Source organism: Lygodium microphyllum, chromosome 9 (assembly GCF_053477565.2).
Source record: "Lygodium microphyllum isolate KBCC chromosome 9, Lygodium_microphyllum_v1.1.10, whole genome shotgun sequence".
NCBI lineage: Eukaryota > Viridiplantae > Streptophyta > Polypodiopsida > Schizaeales > Lygodiaceae > Lygodium > Lygodium microphyllum.
The window spans coordinates 87,545,074-87,553,147 of NC_141143.1; the positions used below are offsets into that span (position 1 = coordinate 87,545,074).

The following is an 8,074-nucleotide window of genomic DNA, read 5'->3' on the forward strand; positions in this document are numbered from 1 at the left end:
ACTGCGACCGATCTGCGTACCAGCATCATCTTGGGAGTGGCGGCCACATGACATATTTGGAGGACTTTGTAAGTTTCTCTTTTGTTTTGCTTATTTGTTTTTTTGAGATATTCTTTGTACTGACAATCATGTTTCTAACAGTTAGCATTTTGTTTTCTTTGCAGCACTCCATTACAAATCGCGATCCGCAAGGCCTTGAGACTCGATATGTAGAGAGGCACGGTCTCAGGGCATTGATCGACCGATTGTATAGACGCGGCAGCCCTATAAGTCACTCATCTTTCTTGTCCATAATTACCATGAGATATTTGAATGCATTATTGTATGGTGGATTGATATGTTGTTTCTTTTTCTGCAGAATCCGTTTGATGCTCCTTTGCAGCGGGACGAGCTTTCGGGGGACGAGGATTTGTAGCTCGCCCTTGGATCCTTAGAGCTCACACACCTTTAGTTTTTAGTCGCCCGATCTATGTAGACATTTTCTATGTATTAGTGATATCGTTTCATGATTGTACCAATCGCATTTTATGCGATCATGTATTTATTTCATGTATCAGTTTTATGATTTCAGTATACATTCTTTTTGTTTGCAAACGCTTTGTATGCAGTAGTGCAGAAACTATTTTGTATGGCTCTCATACAGCACATAGTGCTAGCTGCCCTGCCACAATTTTTTTTTCTCTGTTACCGTTGCTATTTGCGTCGCAAAATTACTGCACGCGTCACTATTGGCGTCGCTATGAGCGTCGCAAATACTCTGCAACCGTCGCTATATGCGTCGCAAATGCGACGCATATAGCAACGCATATAGTGACGCATATAGCGACGATTCTATGGCGTCGTCAATAACGACGCTTTTTGCGATGACAGGGGCAAATTTTGTTCTTTGTATTTTCGTGGCTTTAAACGTCGCTATAAGGTCTATATCTTGTAGTGTTGCACCTTGCAGCTAGGAGCCAACTAGGACAAGGACTGATTAGAGTTTTAATTCTTGTTTTGTTAGGATTGTTCACAGAGCCAGAAGCCTTGCAAAAGGTTTGCAAGCTATTCCAAAAGGCTACTAATGAGACTGGATAATTATTTACCGTGCTATTTGTATCATCAGCAAACTAGTTGAGAACCATGTCTTTGTTGTTGGGGAGTTTAATCCCTTTAATGTTGCCATTATCAATCTCAGCTTGAATGAGCCACCCTAGTGCATCAGCTGCAATGGCAAACAAAAGGGGAGCAAGAGGGAAACCCTGCCTGATGGATCTTCTCAAGGGAAAAGAATTAGTCATCTCCCCATTAATGGCAATTCTTCTAGAGGCATCACCAAAAAGAGTACTAACATACTTAATGAACTTTCTACCCAGCCCCATATCCTGGAGGGATTGGAGGATAAAATCCCATTCTAACCTATCATAAGCTTTTTCAAAATCAATCTTGAAGAACACAAAATCTTGGTTGGATTTTTGGGCATGTTCAATGCCTTCCCATAGGGCAATTATTGAGTCTAGGATATATCTCCCTTTAATAAACCCCTTTTGTTCTTTTCTTATCTAGTGATCTAGTTGGTCAGATAGCCTTCTAGCTATGGCTTTAGCAAACACCTTATATGCTGATGTGAGACATGTGACGGGTTTCCAATTAGCTAGGAGTTCTTTATCATCTCTCTTATGGATTAGCTTGACTACTCCTTCATTGATTATGGCAAGGCTCCAAATTTCAGGGATCCTCTCCATACCATGAGAAGGGGGGGAATAAGAAAATCTTTGAATTCTTTGAAGAATTCATTCGGAAGGCCATCAAGCCCTGGGCTTTTCCTTGATGCTAAAGAGTCAATGGTGTCACTGATCTCAATAGCTGATAGCTCCCCATCCAGAATCTCAGCCAAACTTGGAGGGACAACTTTCCTCCTAACCATCGCTATCTTGGTCATATGCATGTAGCTCATGTGATAACCCTGTGCCCATATTCTTGCTCAAGAAGTTGAAGGAAATGTCTCTCTAGTGTTGTGGCTTTCTCATGCCATGTGTGCCAAGAAAGGGGTCTAATCTAATTCATTTGTGTATCTAGTCTCAATATGTCTACTTTGATCTCATGATTTAGCTTCAATTGGCTAAGCTTACTGTAGGCCAGTCTAAGTGCTATAATTATAAGGACATAATCTATCAATCCATAGACCATGCATGCTCATCCATGTATTCATTTGAGCATACTACCAATGTTTATCACCCTCTATTGTTAACTTCCTAGAGCATGCTAATGCTAGTCATGGGTATATATCCCAAGGGAGATCTCATATACAAAGTGTTATTTTGACTAATTTCATGTTTGGCTTGCTCTAATATACTTGGATTGGATATTCACAAATGAAATTTTCCCTGAACTCCTACCAACTTGCAAAAAACGTGTATTGATTCGGGATTTGAGTCCTTTACTAATAGTTGATTTGAACACCTACCCATACCTAGACGTTACATCAACATAGCTTGAAACATAGACTTGGATGCTTACTATACCCCTTAGGGAGTTCACCATTCTATATAGTTTTTTATTGGAACTTTACCTCTTATTTGAGCCATCAATTAATGAGGTCTTAGAAGCCTTTGAAGGTTGTAGTACCCTTCAAAATTCAAATTCAAAATTTCGGGTTGCCTAGTAGTACTAACTAAGTATGACCCTTCACATTAAAATCTCGGGTTGTTCATCTATGACGGGCGTGCCGCGTGCTGAGAGAGACGTAAAGTGGCCCGAACTTTGCAATGAATGCTAAGACAGGGTGGTGGATTCCTTGCGCGAGTTCCCGGATGAAATAATAGAGCAGCGCTAAGAAGAAAGCAGAAGAAACCCCCGCTCCCCAGTCCCCCGACAATATAATCTTATGATCTCCTTATGACGATCGTAGCCGGCGCCTCCCCGGCCACCCTCCTCATCAGTACCGAGTCCATTGCCATCTCCGACACCTCCCCAGGCCCCAGGCTGGATTCTCTCTCTCTCTCAATTTTGATCCGTGCTGTGGATGCCGTTGACAGGCAACTGTCTAGTTCGATCCCTGCTATTTATGAATCGTCCCACATCGAGGCATGGAAACCTAATGCGAAAGCAGTCAAGGAGAAGACAGTTCTTTTCATATGCCAATTATGGAATGTGGGACGTGTTTCCAATTATTCTGGTATGATCACTAGCTCTGCATATATTCATACTGCCAATCTAGCTACAGTTTCGCTTTCCGTATACCTCTCACTTACATAATTGCTATAAAACTAGCAATTATGTAGGATTGCGCTCTCTCTCTCTCTCTCTCTCTCTCTCTCTCAATTTTGATGCTGAGTTCCAAATCTGAAAGCCTATTCGTCTGCTCTTTGTCATATGTGCAGCCTATCATCAACCACATGGCAACCCACCATTGTCATCTACCAATAAGAAGATAAAGAACCCCCCACCTTGTCATTATATGTACAGCCTATCAGCCAAATGGCGATCCACCATTGTCATCTACCAATAAGAAGATAAAGAGTCCCCCCACCTTGCAGTGTGATGCTGAACGGTATGCTAGGAGAGTTTTCCCAACAATATCCCTAATTAGAGTTGAATGAGATACCTTCGGTGGTGCAACATTTTTGTGACATAGCCAAGAATGCCATTCTTGGAGGTGGGGACGTTGGCACATTTATCATTATACATCTAAAAAGGTGTATAGCTTTAAGCCCACTTGGCCGCATGTGTGTAATTAGGAGGTCTTGGATACTTGAGAATGTAAGTGGTAATCTATGCCAAATTATAATAACAATTTTGTTGGATTGATCTATAAATCCATCTACTTAGACCTTATTGAGTGGCATTACGTGTGAATGAAACCCCTTGTCATTCATGGAAACAAATAGGATTTGATGGGGGTCAAGATTCGTGTAGCCAATTGTCAGAGCAATTCATGAAGGATGAGGTTAATGATCAATTGAATGAATATGGAGGGTCCATGGAGAACCGATGTAATTTTGAGCTCGACGTGGTCGATGTAGCCATGGGCGCCATTGCTGTGGAATATGTGTCCTCGTTGAATGAGTTAAATGAGGCATGCAAATGGTTGCATGTTCCACACCAATGGTGCCCACAACTGCATCCACCATCTCTAGTCCAAACTTAGATACCCATCTAATCGATCATTAATCTCATCCATCATGAATTGCTCCAACAAATACCAGTTGGCTCCATGAATCTTGACCCCATCAAATCCTATTTGTTTTGATGAACAACCAAGGAATTCAGTCAGACATAATGCCCATCCTTAAGGTCTAAGTAGATGGATTCATATATCAATCCAACAAAATTGTTATTATTATAAATGGGCATAGATTACCATTCACATATTCCCAATATTCTCATCTATCCAAACCCATAATGCAAGCATAAAATTTGCTTACGCAAAATAGTTTCTTGCTAGCCCCAAATTTTTTTAACTCAATGCTCCTTTGAAGGAGTTCAAGAGCAAACACTTCTATGCACTCGAAATTTGTTAAGAGCTATAGTAATTATCTCTTTTTGAAAGAAAGTGAAGAAGGGAAGAAATCAAGCTACAATGTAAACAATGAAAATCATAGCAATTTTGTTGATCAAAACTCCATCCACTAGGGAAAAGTGTTAGTTGTAACATGTTTTCATTATATCATCCTTTAGCTAGAAGTTCTAAAAAGGTGTTATCACCATAGAAAAAAGTCTATTGAAAATCACAAGTCCTAAATTCATTCAGATATGAAATCACATGGCCTTTTGTTTTCAATGGTTTTTTCCAAAACACACTTGTTAAGAAGTTACTTGGCTAGCATTTTGTTATAGTTTGTGACAAAATTGTTCAAAATATTATAATACTGCCATAGACATCATTCTATATCAACATTGCTTCATTAGAACTCAACATTGTAGAAAATTTTGCCAATATTTTCTAGCATGTTAGATAATACACTACAACAAAAAGGCTCCACAGACGCACTTGTAGACGCAATATTTGAACTGTGTTTAAAAATGTAAGGTGTGTTTGTTACCGCGTTTACTGTCACATCTACAAGCGTGCATATAGATGTGCCCCGTAAATATATAATCATATTTACAAAAAAGTAGATATATTCATATTCTACATCTATACACACATGTAACTACACATATACGAAGGCGTGTACTCTACAAATTTTTGACGATAATAGACACACATTTTTCCTACAATTTAGATACGCGGATAGACGCGCAAAACAGAGGTATGAAAAAAAAAAGTAGAGAGCATGTGGCTTTGCAAGCCACATGCTCTTTGGTTTTTTCCCCCCCCATCAATATCAAATTGTATGCTTAGGGAAAACAGAGAAAGATTATTATACTGAAAGCAAAAGAATGTGGAGAGCCAAAGTCCATATATTGATAACAACACATGATGAGCGTACTATGCTGAAACATGAGCGTACTGTGCTGAAACATTTGTACATATTTCGAAGATTTTTGTACTGAAAACAAAACAATGTATGTAGAACATGAAATTTCATATATATAGATGAAACATTTTTACATGACGAGTTCTAATGCTTGTGACCTCAAGCATGGTCATGGTCGCAAGCACTAGCTGAAAGTAATACATATCAAAAATGAAAACTACAAGCCAAGGGGAGGCATGCATGCATGTGGCTCCTCTACATCTCCTCAGAAGAGGCATCATTGTCGCTACCACCACTGCTGCCAGTGCCGGTACCGGTGCCGCCACCGCTACTGCTAGTCCCCCCTTCTCTATCCTCAACTACATCAGGGTTCACCTACACAAAGGATTAAGGTATATAAATACCATTACAAACAATAAATTAGAGTTACCTATACATTTCATGTAGAAAATAAAACATACCTCTTCTGGTTGTGGAATCCTTATGGCACAATTATATTGCTCCTCCGCCATGAGTCCCTCCTCGTAAAAATGCTGCCAAGTGGACGCCCGGTTATAACCTCGATGGTAGTCTACCTCTCCAGGAGTAGGCATCCTACCAACGATATGATACTACAAAATAATTTTAATATACAACATATTAAAACACACTACATAATGAATTGAAACAAATTACAAAATTTAAAATTTTTAAAAAATCAAATAATACTTACAAACTCAACCTACCATGACTCCCTACCACCCGATCCATAATGCAACGATCCCATGGTTGCCATTTGGATACGTTGCGTCTCTGCATGCTGGCGACTTTTCCTTTTCTCAACTGCTCTCTTCTTGGCCTCTTTCCACTCCCTACGGTGGCAATTGGGTGGTTGGCCATATCCAAGGCGCCCCTACTCTTGTCTCCACAATGACTCTTTGTGGTGCACGTCATAAGGTGACACCTCTTGTTATGAAGCGCGTCTCTCACGTTTGACCATCCCCAATCATCTGAGAATCGTGAATTCTCGAGATTAGGATACCTTCTATGTATTGCTTACAGTACCTCTTGCCACAAACCATTTTTTTGGTGCTTGAAGGGAATCATACAATCTTTTTATGTGTCATGCACGACACTCCTCAAGTAGGCTAGCACTTTCCTCCCCTCAGGGTTATGCAAGATACCACCAACATCTGCGACAGAGTAGTACATTTGTGGAGGCTCACCTCTCTCATTTCTCGATGAGGGTGATCGAGAGCCACCTCTTAGGTGACCTCCACAAAGCCCTCGACCTCCTTGTCCTCTTGCATGACTCTCCCTCCTCCCTCGCCCTCCTCGTCCTCCCACACGACTCTCCCTCCTCCCTTGACGGGCACTAATCTCTACCTCACTCGATGCATGTGCTTCTGCAAATGTACCTGCTTCGGCTGATCCATGTACTTCAGCTGATCCCTGTGCATTAGCTGATCTGTGTGCATGCATAGTACGTGGAGTACTTGTTAGTAGAGATATACCAAGGTTTGGTGTGCCAAGGTTTGGTGTTTGTGCAGAAGTGCTAGGCAAAGATGTGTTAGGTGTCCTAGACATGGCACTAAAAACCTCCTCTATAGGTGGGAGGGCGACCAAGATAACTGGTCATCTCCCCCGTGAATTGCTCCTTGTTTGGAAAACCTCCAAAAAAACTACTAACACCTCTAGAAAACTCCGCTAAGGTGTTGTTCATGCATTCCAACTCAGGATTAGTGCTGGAAGATATAGGATTCCACATCTACACAAGCAAAAATCCATTACTACCCTGTGCTGATAAAACATATTACACGCTGCATCTATACCTGCGTCTGTCAACGAGTCTATTCCTTTGTCTATACCTGCGTCTACATTGTCATCTAGACGCATTGACATATGTGCAAAGTCGGACCATACTTTGCAAACTATTATGAAAAACGTGCAAAAAACCTCCATAGATGACAGTCTAAAGCATTAAAGAGAGAGAGAGAGAGACAAACAAACAAAGAGAAAGCAAACAAGATTGAGAGAGAGAAGAAGAACTCACCTTCTTTCCTTGTTCCGACGGGTGGCAGCTAGGTTGCAAGCTCCTTGTCCTCCTTCTCCCTTCCCTTGGTAGGTTGCTTGATTCTTCTTCTCTTCCTTGCTGTTTGGCTCTTGTTCTTTACTCTTTGGCTCTTCCTTTCTCCTGACCTCTTTTTACTCTTATTTCCTTCCTTCATTGTCTTCATGAAGTGATAGATAGACATGATTAGTGATGTCGAGCTCGAACTGTAGAAAACACACAAAAAACGCATGAAAGTATTAGTTTAAAAAGAAAGCCACAAAATTTTTAACATTTTTTTAATATTTGCATGGCACATTTGTTAGCACGTGTATATGCGCAGATAAGACATATTAGACGCGCTAATAGACACGCAATTACAATTAGACTGATTAAATGCTAGGTTCTAGTTGTTTTTGGATCAACATGACTTTCCTAGTCTTTCAATATCAAAATGTTTGCTTCCATGATATAAGTATCAATGCATTTAGGGAATATGACATATATACCAAATGAAATCATATATATCCTTATGATTCAAGTGTAATTATATCGTCATCTTCTACTAGTATGGAACATGCTAAGTCAACAAATAGTACATCCTCCAGTGAGAATGAGGCATTGCGTCTTCACAATCAAGACG

The 8,074-nt window shown here is 40.4% G+C and overlaps 1 long non-coding RNA gene across 2 annotated transcripts in view; it reads left to right on the plus strand.

The window, feature by feature from the left end:
- The window catches only part of LOC148031264 (uncharacterized), a 145,665-nt gene extending 141,665 nt beyond the window's left edge, over positions 1 to 4,000 (plus strand). For both annotated transcript variants that reach the window (XR_015691985.1, XR_015691984.1), the window contains exons 2-3: positions 3,018 to 3,157; positions 3,363 to 4,000. This is a non-coding gene — a long non-coding RNA (uncharacterized LOC148031264). The remainder of the gene's footprint in view (positions 1 to 3,017; positions 3,158 to 3,362) is intronic.
- The last annotated feature ends 4,074 nt before the right edge of the window (positions 4,001 to 8,074 follow it).